Source organism: Schistocerca serialis, chromosome 7 (assembly GCF_023864345.2).
Source record: "Schistocerca serialis cubense isolate TAMUIC-IGC-003099 chromosome 7, iqSchSeri2.2, whole genome shotgun sequence".
In the NCBI taxonomy this organism is placed as follows: Eukaryota; Metazoa; Arthropoda; class Insecta; order Orthoptera; family Acrididae; genus Schistocerca; species Schistocerca serialis.
The window spans coordinates 308474816-308502140 of record NC_064644.1 but is presented as its reverse complement, the minus strand read 5'-3'; positions in this window follow the sequence as shown (position 1 = coordinate 308502140).

The window sequence follows — 27325 nt, the reverse complement described above, 5'->3', positions numbered from 1 at the left end:
TAGACAGGACACACTTGACTGTGCTCAGGAATCTTTCGAAACTTCGCCAGCCGTGTGTAACATTAACCGGCCCGCTGGACGCCCTGCGCGGCCCGGTAACCGGACCTCGCGCACGTCCGCACAGCTGCCGCCGCGCGCTCAGCCACGTGTGCCGCGCCAGCCCACAAATGTAGTGAAATCGTGCCCGCGGTGTGCTACTAGACATTCGCGTGAACATTGCCCGTCACGCCAAGCTATTTGCTTTTTCTGCAATAAGAAAGGACATGTTCAAAATGTTTGCCAGAAAAAGCTCAGATCAGACAATCACAATCATTCCAGGCCCTTTGCTTCGCGCCGGAATCGAACCAAGGACACTCAGGCTCGTGGACCTTCGCCTATGGACATTCATGTCGTTAATTCCGCTTCGTCCAGTGACACTTTCTCTAACAGTGACTGTGATCGTCCCACAAAAACTGTGCGTCGACGTCGCCGGAAATCACGTCAATTAGCAAGTGATTCTGTACCAGTGTCTGTTCCAATTGCACAAAACAGTCGCTCTTGTCGACAGCAGGACAATAAACTTTTTGTGGACTTAGACTTTGAAGGCAAAGTGATACCATTCCAGCTCGATACCGGAGCTGCAGTTTCATTGCTCAATCATGACACGTACAAACAACTGGGCAAACCTCCGTTGCGTTCCGCAAATGTTAAGCTAACTACATATTCCGGACAGACAATTCCTGTGTTAGGACAGTGCAGCCTTCTTGCAACATACAAGGGACAAACAAAACTTGTGTCATTTTACGTTCTTCGTTCTTCTTCTGCAGTGAACTTGTTTGGTCTAGACTTGTTTCAGTTGTTTAACATGTCTATTGTAAATCAGGTCCTATCAGTGAATCAGACTGTGCCTACAGACAGTGTTTCTCGGCTGTGTGACGAATTTGCAGACATTTTTGCACCGGGCTTAGGTTGCGCTCAAAACTATGAAGCACATTTAGAACTGAAGGTAAACGCGCAACCGAAATTTTTCAGGGCGCGCAATGTTCCCCACGCATTGCGTGATGAGGTCGCAAGAACGTTACACGATCTCGAATCACAGGGTGTAATTGAACGTGTGCAAGCTTCTCTCTGGGCCTCACCCTTAGTAATTTTGCCAAAACCTTCCGGAAAATTGAGACTTTGCGTGGACTTCAAGGCCACAGTGAATCCACAGCTAGTCACTGCTACTTTTCCTTTGCCCCGCCCGGAAGATCTTTTTGCTAAACTGTGCCCGGGAAAATATTTTTCAAAGTTGGACCTAGCCGATGCGTACTTGCAAATACCGGTGGACGACGAATCCCAGCGCGTATTGGTGGTTAACACGCATCTTGGATTGTACCGCTTCAAAAGACTGCCATCCGGGTGTGCATCCGCCCCTGCATTGTTTCAGCAATATTTACAAACTATTTGTGCGTCGGTCCCTACTGCAGCAAACTATCTGGACGATATAGTGATCTCCGGACAGACAGAAGAAGATCATCTTGCGAACTTACGAACATTATTTCAGGTCTTGCGGCAAAATGGTCTTCGCTTGAGGAAGGACAAATGTGTGTTTTTTGCTCGTGACTTACCATACCTGGGACATGTCATTAATGCCCAAGGCATACATCCGAGTCCAGAGCACCTCCGTGCCATACAAGAATTGCCTTCCCCTCAAAATGTGAAACAGCTACAGAGTGTGTTGGGTAAAATTAATTATTACAATAAATTTGTGCGCAATGCCTCTTCCATTTCAGCTCCGCTTCATCGCTTACGCCGTAAAGGTGTTCCGTTCGTCTGGACGACGGAATGTGATCGCGCCTTTCGCCAGTTGAAATCGGCGTTGCTTTCTAATACCTGCCTTACGCCATTCGATCCCCAGAAACCCCTTTTGTTGATGGTAGATGCATCGGATTTCGGGATCGGTGCTGTGCTTGCGCACAAAGTTGGCTCCCATGATCGCCCTATTGCCTTTGCGTCCAAATTGCTCTCGTCTGCGCAAAGAAATTATTCACAGATAGAGAAAGAAGCTTTGGCTCTCGTGTTTGGTGTTACTAAGTTCCATGATTTCTTGTATGGTCGTCACTTTACCATCATCACAGACCACAAACCTTTGACATCGCTTTTTCATCCGACCAAGCCTGTACCTCCACGTACAGCGCAGAAATTCATTCGCTGGTCTATTTTCCTCTCGCAGTACCGCTACGATATCTTGTATCGGTCCACTGCTAAGCACGGAAACGCCGATGCGTTGTCCCGTTTGCCTGTTGCTGAGGATAAAGCATTCGATTCTTCCGAACTTGCTTGCATGTTCATTGATTCGGAAACCGATGAAGTGGTCGAATCGTTTCCGATTGATTTTCGTCGTGTCGCTACAGCCACAGCTGCTGACCCTGTCCTTGCTACTGTTTTACGTTTTGTTGCTACGCAATGGCCTTTGTCAAAGTCTCGGACCGAGGATCCGTTGGTTCGCCGATTTTTTGCTCACAAGGAGAGACTTTTTGTTCGACGTGGTGTTTTGTTGTTGCGTTCTGATAATGATCAGTCCAGAGTCGTGGTCCCACGTTCGTTACAGTCCTCTGTTTTACGGCTTCTTCACCAAGGACATTGGGGTATAGTGCGAACGAAACAACTTGCTCGTCAGCACTGTACTTGGTTCGGAATCGATGCTGCGATTACGAATATGTGTTCTTCGTGCCCGGCGTGTGCCGAACAACAGTCCGCACCGCCGCGGAAAGTCTTTGCGTGGCCACAAGCCACTTCCCCTTGGCAACGCTTGCACATTGATTTTGCTGGTCCATTCTGGAATGCTCGATGGTTGGTTCTGGTCGACGCCTTCAGTAATTTTCCTTTTGTTGTCCGGATGTCTTCCACGACGTCCTCCGCCACCATCCAAGCGTTGTCTGCTATCTTTTGCATTGAAGGTCTTCCGCAGACTATTGTTTCCGACAATGGCCCACAATTCATGTCCGCAGAATTTCAGTCATTCTGCCAGGCCAATGGTATTCAACATCTGACATCCGCGCCGTTTTCGCCTCAGTCCAACGGTGCCGCTGAACTATTGGTCCAGACTTTCAAGTCACAGATGTTGAAATTGAAAGAGTCGCATTCTCGGGAGGACGCATTGTTGCTCTTTTTGTCTTCGTATCGCTCTCAGCCCCGAGATGGTCGCTCGCCGGCTGAGTTGCTCCACGGTCGTCCTCATCGCACCTTGATGTCTTTGCTGCATCCGCCGCATCAGGTTCCTGTGCAGCGGCAGACTCCTGCTTTTGCTCCAGGCGACGTTGTATTTTATCGCAACTATCGAGGTTCACGGCGTTGGCTCGCAGGGCGCATTCTTCGCTGCCTCGGCCGCGCGATGTATTTGGTTTTGGGGGCCTCTGGTGAGGTGCGTCGGCATCTCAATCAGCTGCTCCTCTGTCGTCGCACGGGTTCTGCCGCTCCCCGTCTGCTTTCAGCGACGGTGCCGTCCGGTCAGCGCCCTGGGGACCCATCTACTGGCTCGCCTCATCCCCAGGTGTTACCGACGATGCCTTCCATTTTGCCCCATGGCGACGCGCCGCCGCAGCCGCCGCCGCCGCCGCCTGTTCTCCCGCCGGCGCCGCCCGCATTCGACGCTTCGCTGCAGCCGCGAAGCGCCTCCCTGGGTCACGCGCCGCCGATCGCTTCCCGTGACCAGCTGTCCTCCGCCATGGAACTCCCGCCCGCTCCGGACCACATGACGTCATCGCGCGTCGGCTACCCCGACGCAATGGAGGTTGATCCTTCGGTCCCTCCTGTCTCTTTACGGGCGCATACACCGCATGTTGACGTGCACCCTGGACTAGTTTTTCAGGCGTTTCCTAGCTCCCCTCGGACCGAATGGCCGGGTGCGGGTGGCACAGCCTCGCCTGTTGTTAGGCTCCCCACCTCATCGCATACGTCAACATGTGGTCCTCCCCACGGCGGGCGGAAGCCTTCTCACACGACCGTTCGCCGATTTGCGGGGGAGGAATGTGGTGTCACCGCCAGACACCACACTTGCTAGGTGGTAGCTTAAATCGGCCGCGGTCCATTTAGTACATGTCGGACCCGCGTGTCGCCACTGGGTAATCGCAGACCTAGCGCCACCACCAAGGCAGGTCTCGTGATACGAGAGAGCACTCGCCCCAGTTGTACGAGAACCTAGCTACCGACCAGATGTATGAAGCCTTTCTCTCTCATTAGCCGAGAGACAGAATAGCCATCAGCTAAGTTAATGGCTACGAACTAGCAAGGCGCCATTAGCCTTACAGTGATCGTAATTAAAGTCTCCTGTGTATCGTCAAGATCGATGTACCACAATGATATTAAAGATAAGTATTAATCCTGCTCAGTACTTTTCTTCCTAACATTAATTACGTAGCCTGTTCCAGTACTTCACGCCCGTCTGCGTTAGTCTAGCGTGCATTTTCAGCCATCTCAACTTCACGGTGTCGGCCCAGCTACCGACACAACAGATTGAATACGCACCCTGTACCTTTTGTTTGTGGCTACTGCTGGTAGGCATAATCCCTACTGTCCGTGTAAACACAATCACATTTACTCTTACTTTCCTACCATTCGCAGAAAATACTTCATTATTTGCCTCCCTGAAGGTGAACTGCGAATTAGTAAATATTCTCTTTATGTATTCGTGCAGTAAGGAATCGATCATCGGCTGATGTACGAAGTAGAACAGCAATGACGTACAGTGACTGGGGAAATATTAAAATGTGTGAAACGTGGCGGGAACATCTGTAGGTTCTCGAACTCATGTGTCTGTAACTGTCATCTACACAATAGACAAATACTGAAACGATGTGACTCAATGTTACTGCTCATTTTTCTGTACATTTGTTGGCTCGCTTTCATGTCGAGTTAGCGTAATTCTTCAAAATAATCAGAGCCCTGCATGTATCTTTACTGAGTGATTCGTCCCATGTATGTGGTGAACAGAATGTGCGATCATGTGGATTCAAACATTTGTCAGAATTCAGTTTTCAGTTTCCACTTGTGTCTTGTGCCACGGGTTACCTCTATATTCCTATGTTTTTCTGCACCTGTTATTTCGGTATCAATAGACTGTCGGATATGGAGCGTCTTACATCATGAATCACCAGTCTTATTTGTATGAAAGTCTTTGGAGATGTTCATCATATAAAGTATTAAGTGACTGAATTTATATTGTTCATTACCAACATCAGTACGAGGTGTGACCCCCAAGGGGGCAGACGTGTAATGAAAAAAAGAACAGCCAAACGTTAGACTTACCCAACAGCCACAACGTAATCACGCTATCCCTAATCTGATGGAATAATTTTTATATGTATTGAAAATAACCTCATATAAGCATAAAACTTTAGTAAATATATACACCAGGTATATAAGTATCAGAGTATCAGTTTGGTAGCTTCGGTGAAGTTGTTCATGCTGTAAAATGTCAGGTCTGATGGTCAAATGATGAAGTTCGTTCCTGGAAACGTAAAGGTTGCGACATCGTGTCCCAGGTCGCACTACGGAACCTTACAATCTGCCTGTAACCTAGGCCTTCACCAGTCAATGATGTGAAGATTCACCTTGAACTACGGGTGATTGGGATTCTACGTTAAACTGCAGGTCCCCTTTCCTGGGTAGGATAAATGGGTTAGGTTAGGGACATGCAGTTTACCGAAATGGAATCAAATTAACAGACTTGCACTAAACCGTTGTAAACGTGATTTTTATTATTTGGTGCAAGACTTCGTGTTTTCGACAGTGTATGTTCTCATGTGTGTACTCATTATTCGCCTCATTAGTGTGCGTCTTTTAGATACACTAGTCTGGTGCGTCACGAACAACAGGTACCTCTTAGAATCCTGTTGTGGTATAATTTTCTTCACCTTACATGAAGGGAAGGTGGCGGTATATTTATTATCAGACTACGAACAGATATCGATGATTCTTTTCAAAGCACTCGGAAGTGTGCAGTAATGTAGGGGCATATCTGACTAGGGGTTGGGATGTCATCTTAGGCGGTGATGTTTAAGAGAACTGAATCAGCATCTCCCTCCCTTTAATTTCATAACAAACAGTCATGTACGAGGGACGTTTCAGATTGGTTTACACTTTATTTTTTCCATCATTCATAGGGTACCATTTGACTCATCATTAAAGTTACAAGTTCAAATGTTCAAATGTGTGTTATGGGACTTAACTGCTAAGGTCATCAGTACCTAAGCTTACACACTACTTAACCTAAATTATCCTAAGGACAAACACACACACCCATGCCCGAGGGAGGACTCGAACTTTTGCCGGGACCAGCCGCACAAAGTTACAAGTATGTCATACTTTGGTCTGAACGTAGGTGGCAGGACAATCACTAGAAGTGTAATCCCTATCCAATTACCCAACTACTGACATTATGTGAGCAGAAAACATGGCGTCTGATCGTCTAGGACATCGCTGGACGACGTGGTTTCCGTGTTAGGAGGGCGTAAACACTGCGGATATTCACAGGCGATGGTGGCAGTTTGCAGAGAGTGTGCACCATCACGAACAGTTCTCGTGCAACACTACAACTCTCATCACTATACGACTCAGAAAGCCATGGCTGCCATCACTGAAATGGGGTTCCAGGTACTGCCTCACCCACTGTATCTCCACACTTGGCCCCTTCTGATTACTACCTATTCGAGTCTCTGAACAAACATCTGCGCGGTCATAATAACGTGGACTTCCAGGAAATGTGAGCAGCTGTCCCAAGGTGGGAGCGACAGACTCCACAGCAGTCGTTCGAGGAGGGCTTACAGGAGTTAAAGAGGCGAAGTCAGGAAAATACAGTGGGTGTTGCAGTACTTGGAACCCGATTTCAGCGATGCCACCCGTGGTTTTCCCTCTCATTAGGAGGCGAGCGTAATCATGTTGCAATATCGCTTTTTGTGACAGCGCCCACTCTCCACACGCTGCCATCAATCACCTTTGAATTTCGGCATTGTTTTCTCCTTCCTAACACAGAAACCACGTCGTCCAGCGCTGTCCTTGATGGTCAGACGCCAGGTCGATCAGCAGTTGGGAAATTGGGCTATAATGGGCAGGGATTACACTTCTAATGATTGTCCTTCCACATACAGTCAGAACAAAGTACTCCATAATTGTAACTGTAATGATAGTTCACATGGTGCACCATAGATGATGGGAAAAAATGAAGTGAAAATCAATGTGGAACGTCCAAGTAACAACACAGCCGGTCACTGTGATTGCAACATCAGTAAAGACAGTATATAACGAACGTTTACTGTGCCTATATAGAATATTAAGGAGAACACATAATCAAATTTTTGGGTGACTACGGTGTTTACAAGGTGCGAAACGTAGTACATAGAGCTGCCACATCAGAAAGCAACAGTGGCTATGGCCCGGCTAGACACTGAATCGAACTGCGCTTGTATAATAGTTAAGGGTACACCATCCTGCTGCTTCTGCTCTACGCCAAAGTTTATAATGCTAGTAGGTGGATAGTGGTGACGTGGAAGTCTCTCGGCAACCCACCCTCAGTTCTTTCCAATGAGTCAGACATCTGGACAACGTGCAGGCTAGGTCCTCTGCAAAGGGGTAGTCTTGCGTCATCATGTTGAAAGATAACATCGCAGAGGCCTAAAACAGGACACAACCACGTAACCACGCCAGAAGTGTAACACCTTCCAGATTAACGGCAATTCGAACCAGCGGCGCTCGTGATGTGTACCCAGCAGCACTCCTTGCGCTCATGTCTGGAGCTGGATCAGTATGGCGATGACGAATGTAATGTGGCAATGCTGATTCTTCTTTGAGTCACCGCACATGGATATGTCCATCGCGATATTGAAAGCTTACATAGGACTCGTCTGAATAGACTCCTAGGTTTAGGGCGGTCGCTGGGTGCACCATTGTCAGCGCTGCCGAGTCAAGGGAAGCTACTCGCCATATTTTCGGTCCTCGGTGCTACAGAAGTCGTCGCACTATCCATGTGGGACTTGTCTCGCTGCAAATAAAAAAAAAATTACTGACCCAAAGTACATGACGTGGATGTCGCCTGTTGTGTGGGACACTGATATCCCATATGGCACTGAGACTGGGCCTCTCGAATCCGTATTCCTATGACAATCGTGTGATAGTGATCAATGCGAGCAGCAGTATCGATGAACGATTAACCGCAGTTCTGGGGGGCCACGAACTTGCCCCTGCGGAATTCCGGTACATACTGGTAGATGTTTCTTCTTGTGCGAGACATAGTATGGTAGTTTCAAAAACAACAAGCATTCAGTTGCGATTTCTCAATGGGAATTCGGCTGGATAATCTTTCTTTGTTTATAGAAGAAGATACAGTCAAATGGTTCAAATGGCTCTGACAAGGGAACCTCCCCATCGCACCCCCCTCCGATTTAGATATAAGTTGGCACAGTGGATAGGCCTTGAAAAACTGAACACAGATCAATCGAGGAAACAGGAAGAAGTTGTATGGAACTATGAAAAAATAAGCAAAATTAACAAACTGAGTAGTCAATGCGCAAGATAGGCAACATCAAGGATAATACAAGCATAGGTGCGCTGTGGTCTCGTGGTTAGCGTGAGCAGCTGCGGAACGAGAGGTCCTTGGTTCAAGTCTTCCCTCGACTGATAAGTTTAACTTCTTTATTTTCATAAAGTTATGATCTGTCCGTTCGTTCATTGACGTATCTGTTCACTGTAATAAGTGTAGTGTCTGTGTTTTGCGACCGCACCGCAAAACCGTGCGATTAGTCGACGAAAGGACGTGCCACTTCAATGGGAACCGAAAACATTTGATCGCAAGGTCATAGGTCAAACGACTCCTCCACAGGAAAACACGTCTGATATATTCTATACGACACTGGTGACGGCATGTGCGTCACAGGACAGAAATATGTTGTCGACCCACCTAACTTGTACACTTGGCGAATGGGTAAAATGATTCTTATACCTTTCCCGATTTAGGTTTTCTTGTGAATGTGATAATCACTCCCAAAAAAGTGATGAAAACATAAGAGTTTGTGACATAAACTGAAAACAAAAAACTAAAATTTCCCCACGAGGGAAGACTTGAACAAAGGACCTCTCGTTCCGCATCTGCTCACGCTAACAACAGCACCACGGCGCTCCGCAGCTCACGTTCTCCTCGATGTTGCCTATGTTGCACATGGACTACTCAGTTGGTATGCTTTGCTTATTTTTTCATAGTTCCACACAACCTCTTCCTGTTTTCTCGACTGGTCTGTATTCAGTTTTTCAAGGTCTATCCACTGTGCCAACTTAGAATTAAATCTGTGGGGGGTGCGATGGGGAGGTTCCCTTGTGAGCACTATGGGACTTAACTTCTGAGGTCATCAGTCCCCTAGAACTTAAAACTACTTAAACTTAATTAACCTACCCGTGGTCTACGCGTAGCGTCTTTGATTCACAATCATAACTTCTTCGGTCCCGGGTTCGATCCCCGCCACTGCTTAAATTTTGATAAATAATCAGCATTGGCGGCCGAAGACTGCCGGCATAAGAAGTCAGCCTCATTCTGTCAACGGCCTTGTCGAAGAGGGCGGAGGAGCGGATAGAGGTTCAGGGCACTCTCTTGTCCTAGGGGTGGGAAATTGCCCCTAAAGGCGGAATGATCAACGACATGAGGATGCAGAAGGCAATGGAAACCACTGCATTACAGACACGTAACGTGTATCCACAGCACATGTGTCCTATAATTGAAGAAGTGTTATGATGATCTCTCCATTGGCAAAAGATTCCGGAATAGTCCCCCATTCGGATCTCCGGGAGGGGACTGCCAAGGAGGAGGTTACCATGAGAAAAGATTGAATAATCTACGAAAGGATAACGTTCTACGAGTCGGGCCGTGGAATGTCAGAAGCTTGAACGTGGTAGGGAAACTAGAAAATCTGAAAAGGGAAATGCAAAGGCTCAAGCTAGGTATAGTAGGGGTCAGTGAAGTGAAGTGGAAGGAAGACAAGGATTTCTGGTCAGATGAGTATCGGGTAATATCAACAGCAGCAGAAAATGGTATAACAGGTGTAGGATTCGTTATGAATAGGGAGGTAGGGCAGAGGGTGTGTTACTGTGAACAGTTCAGTGACCGGGTTGTTCTAATCAGAATCGACAGCAGATCAACACCGACAACGATAGTTCAGGTATACATGCCGACGTCGCAAGCTGAAGATGAACACATAGAGAAAGTGTATGAGGATATTGAAAGGGCAATGCAGTATGTAAAGGGGGACGAAAATCTAATAGTCATGGGCGACTGGAATGCAGTTGTAGGGGAAGGAGTAGAAGAAAAGGTTACAGGAGAATATGGGCTTGGGACAAGGAATGAAAGAGGAGAAAGACTAATTGAGTTCTGTAACAAGTTTCAGCTAGTAATAGCGAATACCCTGTTCAAGAATCACAAGAGGAGGAGGTATACTTGGAAAAGGCCGGGAGACACGGGAAGATTTCAGTTAGATTACATCATGGTCAGACAGAGATTCCGAAATCAGATACCGGATTGTAAGGCGTACCCCGGAGCAGATATAGACTCAGACCACAATATAGTAGTGATGAAGAGTAGGCTGAAGTTCAAGACATTAGTCAGGAAGAATCAATATGCAAAGAAGTGGGATACGGAAGTACTAAGGAATGACGAGATACGTTTGAAGTTCTCTAACGCTATAAATACAGCCATAAGGAATAGCGCAGTAGGCAGTACAGTTGAAGAGGAATGGACGTCTCTAAAAAGTGCCATCACAGAAGTTGGGAAGGAAAACATAGGCACAAAGAAGGTAGCTGCGAAGAAACCATGGGTAACAGAAGAAATACTTCAGTTGATTGATGAAAGGAGGAAATACAAACATGTTCCGGGAAAATCAGGAATACAGAAATACAAGTCGCTGAGGAATAAAATAAATAGGAAGTGCAGGGAAGCTAAGACGAAATGGCTGCAGGAAAAATGTGAAGCCATCGAAAAAGATATGATTGTCGGAAGGACAGACTCAGCATACAGGAAAGTCAAAACAACCTTTGGTGACATTAAAAGCAACAGTGGTAACATTAAGAGTGCAACGGGAATTCCACTGTTAAATGCAGAGGAGAGAGCAGATAGGTCGAAAGAATACATTGAAAGCCTCTATGAGTGATAGATGAAGAAACAGGAGTCGATTTAGAAGAGGTAGGGAATCCAGTATTAGAATCGGAATTTAAAAGAGCTTTGGAGGACTTACGGTCAAATAAGGCAGAAGGGATCGATAACATTCCATCAGAATTTCTAAAATCATTGGGGGAAGTGGCAACAAAACGACTATTCACGTTGGTGTGTAGAATATATGAGTCTGGCGATATACCATCTGACTTTCGGAAAAGCATCATCCACACAATTCCGAAGACGGTAAGAGCTGACAAGTGCGAGAATTACCGCACAATCAGCTTAACAGCTCATACATCGAAGTTGCTTACAAGAATAGTATACAGAAGAATGGAAAAGAAAATTGAGAATGCGCTAGGTGACGATCAGTTTGGCTTTAGGAAAAGTAAAGGGACGAGAGAGGCAATTCTGACGTTACGGCTAATAATGGAAGCAAGGCTAAAGACAAATCAAGACACTTTCATAGGATTTGTCGACCTGGAAAAAGGGTTCGACAATATAAAATGGTGCAAGCTGTTCGAGATTCTGAAAAAAGTAGGGGTAAGCTATAGGGAGAGAAGACGGGTCACATACAATATGTACAACAACCAAGAGGGAATAATAAGAGTGGACGATCAAGAACGAAGCGCTCGTATTAAGAAGGGTGTAAGACAAGGCTGTAGCCTTTCGCCCCCTTTCAATGAAGTTAAGAAATTCTGCTACCTAGGCAGTAAAATAACCAATGACGGTCGGAGCAAGGAGGACATCAAAAGCAGACTCGCTATTGCAAAAAAGGCATTTCTGATCAAGAGAAGTCTACTAATATCAAATACCGGCCTTAATTTGAGGAAGAAATTTCTGAGGATGTACGTCTGATGTACAGCATTGTATGGTAGTGAAACATGGACTGCCGGCCGGTGTGGCCGTGCGGTTTTAAGCGCGTCAGTTTGGAACCGCGTGACAGCTACGGTCGCAGGTTCGAATCCTGCCTCGGGCATGGGTGTGTGTGATGTCCTTCGGTTAGTTAGGTTTAAGTAGTTCTAAGTTCTAGGGGACTGATGACCTCAGTGGTTAAGTCCCATAGTGCTCAGAGCCATTTGAACCATTTGAAACATGGACTGTGGGAAAACCGGAACAGAAGAGAATCGAAGCATTTGAGATGTGGTGCTATAGACGAATGTTGAAAATTAGGTGGACTGATAAGGTAAGGAATGAGGAAGTTCTACGCAGAATCGGAGAGGAAAGGAATATGTGGAAAACACTGATAAGGAGAAGGGACATGATGATAGGACATCTGCTAAGACATGAGGGAATGACTTCCAAGGTACTAGAGGGAACTGTAGAGAGCAAAAACTGTAGAGGAAGACAGAGATTGGAACACGTCAAGCAAATAATTGAGGACGTAGGTTGCCGTAGCGGTCGCGCGGTTCCAGACTGTAGCGCCTAGAACCGCTTGGCAGATATAGTCACTTACGTACTTTTCACGGTTGTGCTGAAGTACTAAACATTTACATATACAAACAAGTAGTACACTACATGCCAGTATGATGTTCGTTGCATGCCATCTACGTGGTTCTGCAGTTTTAATGGTAAGATTTGTATTATTCACAAGAGCTATCGCAGTCAGCCATATGACACTATACTCACTTAGTCCACCTTACAGGGTTCGAAAAAGGGACTCTTCCCCGATATTTTAACGTATTACACGACTTCACAGTGTAACTAATGACAGAAATAGGAACGAGTACAGATGGAAAGTATTTGTACAGAATCATAATTCAGAAGAGACCACTCCTCTGAAGAATTACATTTTTTATATTTAATTGGATAATGTGACATTACTGATATCATTGTTGACATGTAATGATGATGTCTTTGGTCTTGATAACAAACTGTATTCCCTACTCTTCGTACTACTTGCTACTCCATTTGCAGGGCGTGCCACTCGCGTTATTTGTTTCCTTTCCCAGCGAGACGTCAGCTTTCGCTGCTCTCTCAAGCTTTTCCCTACTGATTTCTCCCACCTTCCGCGAAGCTGCTCTCCTCTCGAGAAACCGCAATGTGGAAGTACGGGAGCTGAACGTTTACTTTTACTGTACCACCGACAAACAGTTGTTAAATAGAGAATGCTTCGTTTCTAAAACTAGTAAATTAGCTTTCTGCTTTTGAGTTACTCTTCAGTAAATAGAACCATCAGCACTAGCGATCTAACGCCAGCTGCTGGGCACAGACAGCCTCCGAGCTTCTCCATGCACACATTAAGGCCTCCAATCGCACGCATACCTTCTGGTGCTGCAAGTTTCCCGTTATGCACCCACTTCCTGCTAGGTCGTCGTCGCGGTTGCTTCTCGTCATCTGAAATCCAACAAACGAGCCCCACATTCCACTTATCACTGCTTAGCATGGATAGGTATATTGCCCAACATTTCATTCTCGTTGGAGACATTATTATTTACTCCGTTCCATTCTTTGACCCACTTGTTGGTTTTCGTGCCTTTTCCTGTCATTCCAAACACGCACTTCTCAATTTCTCACTGAGAAACTCAGTATCCGAATGGTTTTTACATTATCAGACCTTTTCCTGTAAGTCATTACCAGTAAATCGACAGTGGCATTTAACACTGATTTTCAACTTCCCACTTTAGCCACGTCAGCAACTCGGTTTTGAAATCTCTAGTTTGCTAAAAGCGGCAAAGGCTATTTTACTGTTCTATTCACTTTCTTTCCTGTCCGTCCAGCCATTGTCTTCAACTGCACAAAAAATAAAAACTCGTCAACTTGTTCTGCGCTTTCATTGTTTAATACATTATTATTATTTAGTTAATTAAAATTATTCTTTATTTATTTATTATTGTTAATAAATATTTTTGTGTGCTTTTATTTTAATTATTGTTTTAGTTATTGGTTTTAGTTGATTTAGGGTAGTTCCTTATTTCCTTTTATCTTTACTCTCCTGAAGACCTGAAAAATATAAATATTTCGTTTTAAATGCCACAGGAGGGCAAGAGATGTATTCTTCAGCGGCGATCTCGCGGAAATTCCTCGTAGTTATGTGCTCCACCTGAAATCTCTAAAACCTTTAGTCGCTACGCGGATCGTTAGGCACAGATGTGTGCTATGTTGTTTGATAAGTCTGGAAGATAGGTCCAACAATTTAGCAAGTTAAAGTTGATTAATTCGGAGATAATGTCTGCACGAATTCTGACCGTGGAAAATGCAGTTTCGCACTATCGTTCCAAAATTAACCTCCAAGCCATCTACGTCTCGTAATATCTGTACCGTGATAATTAAATAATTTCGGTATTGAGATATACACACCCTGAATACTTGATGTTAGTTATTGGATTTTATTTTGTGCAAAAACTATTTGAACATTTTTTATACACCCTAATGGCGCCTCAGAACAATACAACCTCTCTCCTCCTCTCACACGTCCGATCTCTCCATTTCCTTCACACAGAATCTCTAAAATAAAATCTTTGGTTCGGTAAGACACAGAGATACGTTCGTAGCACGGAACGTCCTGAACGAATCAGCAACGAAAAGACAATACCGCGGATACAGCTTGGGTGAAAATCGTTTTGCAGTGAGCCTCGCAGATGCGTCGAACACACTCACGATGCAGTCAAGTAACGAGTTATCAACGCAAAGACGATACCACGAATGCGGCTTAGCCAAACTGCGCTTACCGGCGACAACTGCCAATGGCGCCTGCACTGCGTACAAACGGCTAGGCAAGTTACGGCAACATTAAATAGTACAATGTAATGTTTCGAAACATTGTGTTTTGTAATAGTACAGGTCGCCACATTATATGAACGTGTCTACTGTATAAACATTGTTATAAAAACACAAATGAGGTGCGATAGCGCCAATCATATCACAGAAAGTATGACACCGTCACTTAGGCGTCTTCGCAGTTCCGTATTTCCTGTAGCAAGCGCGCTGCTTTCATGTCATGTGACTTTCATACTTTCCAATTGGTTGCGGACAGTCTTCATGTGCCTGGCACAACAGATTTTGCCAAGCTCGTTTCCCCGTATTCTAGTGCCTAATTTTGATAGTTTTTATGAGTGATAATCTGTATGAGCTCTTGAAAAGGCATATCATGAGAAATAATTTATTGAGGAAACATTCTGGGAAGCGAGGCACTGAATTAACATTTATGAGTGTGCCACTCACACTTTTCTGACTCACAGTTAAATTCTCCATTGTCACACAGAGCAGGATGCTTTAACTGATGCCCACAGATCAAAAAATTAGCGTAACAGACTGGACCATATAGTACAGTGGTCAAGTATGGCAGTTTTTCATCAAACATTCACAAGTTATCAGGTTACTTTCCATTCTGAAGGCTGTTGCACGCAGCGAATGTTATATTGACTTGCAAATAATAGATTTCAGCTATGAGTCGTCCTTTTGGAATTTTATTGGCAGATCTAGCTTTCAGCTAGAAACTAGCCATTCTCAATGCACTATCAGTTTTGATTTATGCATGTAATGCCTGTTGGTCGGGCTTCATCCACAGTTCATTGAATACTCAATGAACTGTGGATTATCAGTACAGAAGTGAAAGGCGTGGTCTCTCTGCAATCAGCGCCCCGGTAGCAAGCGTAGGCGCTTGGCGGCGTTGTTTGCTTACAAGGGGACGGTACGAAGTTCCCCTCACCAATGTCATTATGAATGAGAGGCTGTGTAGGGCACAACTACGACTACAAAATATGTAAACAGGGAGGCGCAACTCCCAACCGTTTTGGAGGAAATTGGGATTGAAACATTTTTGCACAGTCGCTAGCATTTAAGGAGTCCGCAGCCGAGTGTGGTAAGCGCTTTGTTTCATAAACGCGAAGTTTCTGGATCGAATCACGCTGTCAGTACTTTTTTCCATTCCCACTTAATTCATGGTTGTGCAAATTATCAATATTTAATTATTCATTTTTTAATTTCATAATCTTTATCCTGAAAAAATAGGAAGAAATTTTTCATAAGTAGATTGGAAAAAAAGGCCACACGAGTACTTTCTATAAAATCAGTGTAGTCATTTCATTTATATTATTTTATCTACAAGATGGTTCAAATAGAGTAGTTAAAACGGCGCCAGTCTCGGTGTATCAAAGTAAGAAGTTTACTTTAAAAAAATATTCATCTAACCTTCCCATTTCATGCAAGCAAAATGTGAGGCATATGACCTCCTTTGCTGCACTGGAATGCAAGAACTCTGTCCATGAAATTCACTATGACTGCACGACAAGTTTCTACATCCGTCTCGCTGACAACTCGGTGAATTCCCTCCTTTAAGCCAAACAGCATCGACTTAAGATGAACCCAAAGAAAAAAGTCTCAAGAAGTTGTCACATGACCTTGGTGGCTATTGATGATCAACACTGCGCGAAATGAGGCGATCCTGGAACCGATCATGGAGCAACTGAATTGTCTCCAGGGAGGTATGGCAGGTGGAACCATCCTGTTGAACCCACAATTCTTCAATGTCCATTCCATTTAAATGAGCCCACAGAAACTCCGTTATCTTGGTATGGTATTGGTATTGACTGTCACGGCTTGTTCTGCCTCACCTTAAAAACAAAAAAGCAAAAAATGGCGATGAGCCACCCGACCAAAAGTCGCACCCAACTCTCACTCGTTATGGATGTGTTTCCTTTTCTCGGATCATACAAAGATTTTCTGACCTCCATATACTGCAGTTCTGATTATGCACAAAACCATTTGAAGTCGTGTGTCCTTCATCACTGAAGATGAATTTATTTGTGAAACTGTAGTCATCATGCCGGCCTCTCAGAACCCAGTCAACAAACTTTCGTCTCTTCTGGTGATCCACCACTTTCAGCTGCTACGTCAACTGAATTTTATAGCGGTGATAATGGAGATCATACCGAGAATTCCCACTGCTGAAGAACAGTTTAAGCCCAATTGTTGGAAACGGTGACGAATTGGGTTCACTGGGCTAACAGCCACACAACGTTCTGCTCACTTCAACCAGAATGACGACGCCAAGTACTTTTAAGGTATGCTACTGAACTCATCTGAAAGAATTATTGATTTATTCGGAGCCTCATTACACTCTAGAATCACTCGAAGTCGCCTGAGAGTTGCTACATAAGTTTCTCCACTCCGATAAAACATTTTCACGATTAGCACATATTGCGCACAAGTGAGATACTCCATGATTAGACACCGAATGCACGAAATTCAAACTGAATCAAAAATTTGATTGTTCCTGGAAATAGGAACGGATAAAAACAATGTCACTGACGACAAACAAAAATTTACCAGCCGTTTCAAACCCGGCGCTCTTTTTGAGCCACCCTTTACATTAGCGACAATATGATGCATAAACCTACGGAGCACTGCGCGAACCAGGATTATACTGATCGTAGAAACATTGAAAACAATAATTATTACGACATACAGCACAATGATTGCCAAATTTTTAAACATGCGTGGTTTTTCAATGTTTCTATTGAAAAATGAACTTGGTGTATACTCATAAACGGTTCTCGGTCTTCACAGACCACGCATATCGAAGCATATCATCGAATACTGGTTCAGACAAATGGCTCTGAGCACTATAGAACTTAACTTCGGAGGTCATCAGTCCCCTAGAACTTAGAACTACTTAAACCTAACTAACCTAAGGACATCACACACATCCATGCCCGAGGCAGGATTCGAACCTGCGACCGTAGCAGTCGCGCGGTTCCAGACTGTAGCGCCTAGAACCGCACGGCCACCACGGCCAGTTCATGTTGGTTCAGACAACTGACGGTGTACGATTGATTGATTTTTTATGCATTCTTTCCTGGAATCTAAGTCGTTTAATAAGTTTCCTCACTTACATCCTCACCTACCCCTAAAAAAGTACCGGCAGCGAGATTCGATCGAAAGACGTCGCGCTTTTGAAACTAAGCGCTTACTCTCTCGGCTGAGGGCTCTTCGACGACTAATGACCATACGTACTACATCAGCAAGTCTGAAAGTTTGAAACTCGATTGACTCGAAAACAATGAGAATTACGTCTTATTGTTTACATATGATGAAGTGCAAGTCGTGCCATACATACCCTGTTAGTACGAGTCAAATCGGTTAGGGGAAGTTCGTAGGTCCCCTTGATACATCAGCAAGGATCAGCCAGAGGCAGCCAGCAGTGAAGAAAACCTGGCGAGTGTAGATCTGCGTCAGACTTGCAAATCGACATGCACGCTCTAGCAGTGAACTCCAATGCAAGGCGTCATGCCGTTTGACGCAAATGCGGAGCCAGCTAACAGCTTGTGGTGGGTCTGGTGCAGGAGGCACCAGAGTTCTCCTGTAAATTGAGGATCCCATACATAGGACGTAGCGTCACCAGCCCGCAGACGCAAGCCTGCGGTAGCAGAGCACGTTCATACAGAGCGCACTCGGCAGCAAGTCAAGTGGGGATGGCAGCTGAGCACGGGCTGCGAACCATGGGCGCCTAGGTAGGCTCCATGGAGTCACCTATAGTTAGCTAGCAGATGACCTTCTGCCAGCAGCATCGATAGTAGGCGTAACCTACAGACAGCGTCCAGTAGTAGTCAGACACGATGACCGCCATCAGGTCAAAGATTGGAGTTTTCCGTATCTACACGCAGTTCAGCAGCAATAAAAACTGTTTCTCGCGATTGCCGAATGACCGGCCTGTCGTTGCTGCATCATCGAGGAAAGAACACAACATTTGAGATGACAACAGCAACAATGTGGGCTTCCAGGCACTGTGTGATTGAGAACCAGACAGAACTGTTCAGGACGACAGCGAAAGCAATATGTTACTGTCATAGTAAGGCATAGTAACGCAGCCGCCGCTGGTCGCAGTAGCATCCGCGTCACGAACAGAAGTTTTCGTCACCAGTAGGAGGTGCGACAATCACGACACCACCGGCCGCGGTGGTCTCGCGGTTCTAGGCGCTCAGTCCGGAACCGCGCGACTGCTACGGTCGCAGGTTCGAATCCTGCCTCGGGCATGGATGTGTGTGATGTCCTTAGGTTAGTTAGGTTTAAGTAGTTCTAAGTTCTAGGGGACTGATGACCACAGATGTTAAGTCCCATAGTGCTCGGAGCCATTTGAACCAATCACGACACCTCTTGTGCCTGGTAGGTCCCATCAGTAGTGCATGGTACATTCCTCAGTTGCTACTGTATTTATGCCGAAGCATGGCCAGAACCATTCAGTTTGGCCTTCGCCAGCGGACCACTCGCATCAGTATGAGTTTAGTCTTCGTCACAAAACCAGTCGCAGTCACAGGAGTTCTCTCCCAGTCACTGAACCAGTTCGTTCCAACCAGTGAACTGTTGGACTCGGCAGCCGAAAAAATGCGTAGTCCAGTCGCCAGTGAAGGACCACTTTCCCACCATCCTTCAGAGAAGCCAACTCGTTTACTGCGTTCCTTCACATAATCTACAACTTGACGCTGAGAACTCCGCCGTCTGAAATGTCCTTTGTGTTCGCCAGCACCGCCCTGAAACTGACCGATGAGATTACAGCCTTCGGACTTCATACCAACGTATCATAGACTTCATTTGTTGTGAGTACCGGAGAGAAGTCCAGCTTCCCGCTTGTCCGCATACAGACACTAGCTTACAACTCACAGATACCTAATTAAGAAGTGTCATCATGTAAGAAAACTGTCAGACTGCAGCAGTGATCACTATATTCAGAAGTTTCTTTCTGCGTGTTTCATTCACTGAACCCAAGTGGCTATGGCACTGACTTTATTTACGCTGTTCCTAATAAATCTGTTGTGCTACTGGTCTACTTGGGAGCTTTTTCTTTCTGTGTGCACTGTGCCCTGCTCACGAAAGAGTAATTGTCAGTGCTAGCTTAAGACGACCACAGATACTGCACATCTGGAGTGGACAGCTGTGCCGTACGGAGACTGCCTCCACGTCGGATTGGCCTCTTTCAGCATCAGCGTTTACTCACCTGGTTGCAGGTTGGAAACACCAATTTTAAAATGATGTCCTGCACAAATACAGTAGACATATGAAAGTATCCATAGTCTGAAATTCGCCAGTAATGTACAAACCTGATGTTTAGATATATAAAGCGTTAAAAAAAGAATGAAAAAAGATACTGAAAATAGCTAAAATAGGCTGTAAAGGGCAATACAGAGAAACCGAACATCATGCTTTGTTATTTACCAGATTACCTTATCCAGACAATGACACATTCAGCATATTTACGTTAGCATTGTGTTGTACTATATTCCTGAAGTAAAATTGAAGTGTTGCTAGTCGTACTTGACAGAAAAAGGAAAATATTTCTTGAAAGCCTATGGATTTACAATGACTTACTGGGTTATTTGTTGTACATGACAGTCAAATACTTTTCAAAATTTTCTGGAGTCATGTTGAGCGTTCCGTCAGGTTATATGTTAGTGATCGGAGAAAATGACCTCTCAACATCTGCAGAGGTAGTTGGAGCAAATCTAAAACACTGCACTATTATACCTCCATTTCTACTGCACCGGAATTATCACCTTGTAGAATTTTTGAAATATTTCTAAACTTTTCAAGATCATAATTTTTCGAAAATATCATTTTCTTCTTTGTCTCTTACTAATGAAGCCAAGTTCGCCGGCACAGTCTTCTCTCTTTATACTGCATCATCCACAATTTTCACTGACATTTTCAAAGACTGCCCTGTTTCTCAAAGCTGGCAGATCACTTGTGGGAGAAAACTGAACTCTTTCACAATGAAAGTTAAGTAATTCCTCGCTTCCGAAGAAAAGCGATGACTACCGTAGATGTACTTGAGAAATCTCAAGCACAGTAAACTGCTGCTGAAAACCATGTCCCCCATCTTGCTAATATCCGTTGAGGAACAGAGGTGGGGGAGGGGGAGGTACATCTGGTGAAATGTCTTTAAATGTCTGAACCCGAACAGGCTTTCACAAAGATTTTCATAATACTGGAAATCAATTTCTCGACATCCGGAAACGAGCTTCCGTATTTCTTCTGACCCCCTGTGAAAAACATGTGCTACATAAGTCACATGAAGCAATTGCTGTTTGAGGCTTTCCCAACATAATAACTGCTTCACTAGTTCACGGGGACTCACATCGGAAAATGTTGTGGAAGTTGCATAATATTTCATCGAGACAGCTGCTCGTCATCTTCAGGTGCTTGCCGCAACACATTGTAACTAACCTGTTTCTACGGGTTATTACGTTAAGATTAGGGTCGCCACCGACTCTAACCATACAACTAATCAAAGGTTTGGCCGAGTCGGAAAATAAATAAATTTGATTACAGTCCAAAAACTCATAAAAATGTGTACGTCGTGATATCGCTCATGGGGGATGCGATGTAATTAATAGTATTACCTGTGCACTGTTGACGAGAATCAAACATTTAAAATAAAATAGAAAATGCAGCAACACTGTGCATAAGATCAGCTCCCAGCAACACACCTGAAAATAAGACTTAATCTAAAGCATTTGTTTTAAAATAAAAGGGGAAACTAATCACTGAACCTGTGCGTAAGGAAACGCGTTGGATGTGCTAACGGTAAAGCTACGAGGTGAGTGGCTTAGGTGCAAAAACGTAACCTCGGAACACAAAAGAAAATTGTAGATAAAATCATTTATTCATAAGACATGGATGTGAGGCAAGTACACAATTCCTGATAACATTAATTCCCAAAACATTAAAGAAAAGCATCGATACTTTCACCGTTATAATCTACACCTAAAATAATTGGTGTGAATCATTCATACAACTGCTGTTGCCTGGTAACTGATCCCAATAACTCGAAAAACGGTACACGTTTCGCAGTACATCCGCGTGCCCACGTGGTTTGTGGAGACGCAATTTCTAGGTATCGTGGCCAAATTGCAACAATATCACATCGCACAATCATGAACAGTTAGCATTCTTTAAAACAAACATGAGATCGGACAGTTAGTGATGACGGTAGCCCAACAAACTCTAATGTTCAACCACGTGGTTGGCTCCCCACTGACGAAAGATACATAAAGCAAGGAAAATTTACGAGAAGGCAAAGCTATTAATATTTAGGAAAATAGAGGCTTACACAGGCACAGCTGAAGGCAATCAAACATTCATATAGGAGCGAGTGCTCACTTCTTATCGACACCTTTGTGTGGCGCTCTTCCAGTGAATCCAAGTCTGGTGTAGAAATTTTCTAAAAGAAAAATCTGCCAAAGTTTTGCATTCCTTGCTGCGACAAGGCAAAGCAATCTTTCAGAGCTGAAAAGCGAGACCAAAAGCTAACAGCTCTCCTCTCTCCAAGTAACGACGCGCCACGCGGTCAGTCTAAATCACCCGTCTTCGACTGGAGCACAGCTGTGGACGCTTCCCGTACCGGCGGCAGACTGCCTCCCTTTTACTTCTCCAGCCTCTTCCATGCTCCGCATGACCCGCAAAACCCAAAGATGCCATTTCCGCCACTAAGCTAACGCAGGTGGATTTCTCACAAGTAGCGCAAACCTCTTTGCCTACTTGACCAATACGAGAGTTGGCTATTCTGTACAACTGCTGCTGAATCTAAATGACTACAGCAGACTTTCTCCAGCAGACTACGCCACAGTCTAGCAGCGTGACACACAACCACATTCATTCAATCACACCACTATGAGAGTTATGAGGAAAGAGAAACAAGGAAAAGAAAGAGAAATGGTAGTGAAAATGGGCTACCGGACTAATGAAACGTGGCTACAGGACCCTTTCAACATTAGTAAGCACCTGAAGATGACGAGCAGCTGTTTCGTTGAAATATTGTGCAGTTTCCACAACATTATCCAACCCGACGCCAATGAACAAATGAAGCACGTGACGCATGTTTGGAGATAGTGTTTTCAAAGCTGTTCCATCTTTTTCCGTGTATGTTGCAGCGTCTGACATGAAAAGTAGTACATTGTCGTATTGAATTTCTTCAGGCAACAGTAACCGCAATGAATCGGTAAATAACTCTGCGGGAGTTGAATTTTTTAATTTTTCCATACTTCGTTATAAACAGGAAAGGATCCAATGAACCAACAATTACGCTGTCAATAAAATGGCACATAGAATTAGTTGACTCGTCGACCGAAACCCGAATCTTTTTATTTTTACTTCATCTTCAACGATTTTCACTACTTCGTTTAACATGCACTTAAGTAATATTTTCGAAAACTTGACTCACTGAACACACATTTGTCCGTGTATGTCTCCAAAAAATGTCTTAATGTAGGAGTCTGTAGTTTTCACAAAGAGATTCCGGTATCAATACAAGCTTTACATAAGTCGAATGCAAACTGCGATTTTCCAGTACGTTACAGCTACGGTTGGAAGTAAAGAAATCTTCTTGCCAGAAGTCTTGGAAAGCGCATTTGTTTGTTTCGTTGAACTGATATGTTGAAAAATGAAACATTTATAAGGACTTTTCCTGACTGTACAACTTTCAATAAACACAAAATGTCAAATTTGACTACATCAAATAACGACGTTTCAGTGATTGATAACGCTGTGTTGAAAGTTCTCTTGGGCTGATGACACTTATGCATAAAAAGTATCTCCATAACCGTTGCTTCTTTGCATTATAGTTCTCTTAATCAATATAACTAAACTGTTACTTGTCTGACAAAGAGATGCCATCACAGCAAATAGTACTCCAGGTACGTCTCAGTATCTTCTTCCTCTTTTGTCTTTAATCTGTAGACTGGTCGGCAGGAATTCTCGTTCATTTTTACTCATCTTCTGCAAGTATGTTCAGTTCTGAGTATATTTCCAGCTTCAGATCTTGTTACTTTGCATCTCAAATACATTTTATTGAAAAATGAAAAGTTAAAAGTCAAAGATGAAGCTCTATTGACGTACTTACACCTGATCCGTTCTGCAGATTGAATTATAACTCCGCAGACGAAATATGGGAGTTTTTCACGGATATTTTCTGAATATTTTTTGACTATAAGGGACCAGAAATCTCCAATAGCTCGTAAGAGAATACCGCTGTAATTATGTTTTAGTCGGCTTGTTACCCCATCCACCTTTGTTTCTGTGTAAATACCCACAACACATAAAAAGCCTTCAAATACAATCACCAAAATGTACAACATAAATCACAGAGTGATGTAATAATGCTCAGATACAAAAGTATTGTAAATTGGTTTGCCGGCCGCTGCGGACGAGGAGGTCTAGGTGCTTCAGTCCGGAGCCGCACTGCTGCTACGGTCGGAGGTTCGAATCCTGCCTCGGGCACGGATGTGTGTGATGTCCTTAGGTTAGTTAGGTTTAAGTAGTTCTAAGTCTAGGGGACTGGTGACCTCAGATATTAAGTCCTATAGTACTTAGAGCCATTTAATTTTGTAAAGTGGTTCCCATCGTGAGTCAACGAGCATTTCGCTCTCATTTAAGTATTTGGCCGAAAGAATGAGGAATTGTGAAACGAACCCTGTCGTCCAGGACCGTGTGCCACAAAGAGCGCAGATTCGCCACGACATGGGGAAATTCACAGACGTCTGTTGTGCTGAATGAGGACTAAGCGCTGTAGTGTGTGAGTGAGACAGACGAAAACTTACGTCATAGGGAAACCCCATAGAAGCTGTTTGTGACCAAGGAGGCGTAGCAGTGCTAAATATGGCGGACCTAAGATCGGCGATAAAGGGAAAGATTCATGAAAACTATTTAATTCTGTCACAATTCAGGGAATGAAGCCACAGTTATCTACCATCCTTCATAAATTTTCATGGTGATCCCAATAAAACTTGAATATTGACCATGTCTATAATAATTTAGGATTTACTGTTAAAGTGAAATTAACAAGTTTTGTAACAAAACTTGAATGCTAAAATCTGAACGCTTTGGTCGATCTTAACGATCAACATTCCACATACAAGCGCATCATTAAAATGACAAATGTTATAAATATCAACTCTGTAACTTTATTTGTTTAAAGGATATAGTGAATTTACATTATCAGTATTTTCAGTTATGCATCAGATCATCATTTCCTCCACACAAAACACATTGAACGATAACAGCATAACACATTATCGAATCATTACGTGATAGAATATTTGTTCTAAAGTTTAGTCCGTAATAGTCACTTTCGTTCTCTATTTATTTATCAGAAAGCGCATTGGTGCAAGGCTACTGGCCGTGACACTCAAAGTTAAGAAGGAAATTGTATTGGTTTTATGTAAAAGAATTTAACGTTTATTATGTAATGGATATTATTGTTACTTTATTTAGAACGTGAAAGTGGTCAAGCTTTGATTATTTAAATATGTTAAAATGTAAAATAATGTAGAATAAGCTGTAGCCAATCAGATGAACGGCTTCAGGAAAGGGAACTACCCTAGTCAGTTCAGCGATATTCGGCGCGCTTCAAACGCGGCCGGGGACGGGCAGAGGGACAGTGCTGGGGCAGACGCGAAAGCGGACAGTTCGGCTGGAGACACCAGCGTGGACAGCTCTGGTCTAGACACCAAAGGGACAGCTCGGATTGAGACGCGAAAGCGGACGGTCGATCTTTAGATAGCAAGGAAGTGAAACGACTTAGAAAATTTCGCGTTGTGTGGTATCGCGGGACTTAGTCTCTGAGCGGTGAGCAACCGCGAGTCTGGTGTGAACTCTAACTTTTCGTGTAAATAACGAGGTAGAGTATTGGACTTATGTGTCGTGATGAGACTGTAAATGATTGAACTGTGTCAAACGGTTATGCGCTCGAGTGTAACAATAACTCTAAATACGACCACTTTCGCTGTTAGTTTGCTTTCTGAATAACCATTATTCTAACCGATTGGAAACTGTGTGGCCTACATCATTTATGGGTCGTTAATTTAGCTCCTGATATTATTAATACCTTTGTTATATGTTATATTAAAATTGTATATTTTATAAAATTTCGCAAACTTGGCATCAGCCAGAAAATTTAACCAAAGAGCTACAAGTGTCTAATTTAGGGTGTGTAATGCGACACGTGCGGTTCAACCCCTAGACGAGTTTGAGCCAAGACATTTCGACAAAGAGAAACCGCATGTGAGCCCGAACATCTTTAGGATGTTACCTCGCACCATGCTGCGTGAACAGATAACTTACCATGGTTGTGCCGCACATAGACTGTGTTCAGTGAAGCCATGAGCGAAACACATATTAGTCAGTTCTTTGTCATTGAATCTATTCATAATGTGATAAAATCTTCTCGGGTAATCGGCCTAGTGGTAGGCTCGTCTTACCGCAACGTTTCATAGAGTTTTTTAGCCATCGTATCTTGAAGATGGTTAGTACGAAATTCATTGTATCCATACTGTTATGCATCACTGTTAGTGCACAACTAACACCGCCGAAAAAATCCCGAAAGAGAACGTAGCAGTACAGAATGCATGCCTGAGGGTGAAGAATAAAGTGTGCGTAGCTGTTATCTACAGCATTTACCGTGAGCGAACGGAACAGATTTTTTTCCAAACAAGACACAAAGCACATACCAAAAACATTGTCATCGTTGTGCAGATATTTTCAGTGCAATACAGATGCGAAGATAACTGGAGTGAGAAAGCAAATTAAATTAGTTGGTTAACAGACACACGAGAGCAATGGGCCTTTATACCAAAATACTCAGAAAATATCCCTAAATAACTTCCAAAATTTTGAAGATGGAAGTTGAGTTCACACCGTATGTTTCAATGGTCACAAGATCAGTCACCTATGTATGGAAAGTCTTGGACAACAATTTAATTAGGAGGATTTGGGCAAACTGTTAGGTCAGTACCGCAATCATAACAGAAGGGCGAGCCCAAATTTCAGTCCATATTTGACATATACAATGATGGGCCGAAATATTATGACCACTGCCCACCGCGAGACTGAATGCCTTCTCGTTGTGTTGTGGTCACGTGACGCGGTAAGGAAAGAATATAAGGAGGACAGAGACGAATGGATAGTCGTTATAGGGAAGACACGGGCCGCAAATGCAGAAATCCACCGATATTCTGACAAAGTCAGATTGTTAAAGCCCTGAGCCTGGGAAAGAGAATCTCTGAAACTGGGAAGCTGGTCGGTTGTTCGAGTACATCTGTCGTGAGCATCTGCGGAAAGTGATTGAAGGATTATGAAATAATGAGTAGGCCACGTAGTATTCGACGCCCTGGTCTAATCACAAAGCTTGGAGACCAGAGGATCGCTCGCTATGTAAAGTGGGATAGGCAGAGATCTGTGGCAGAT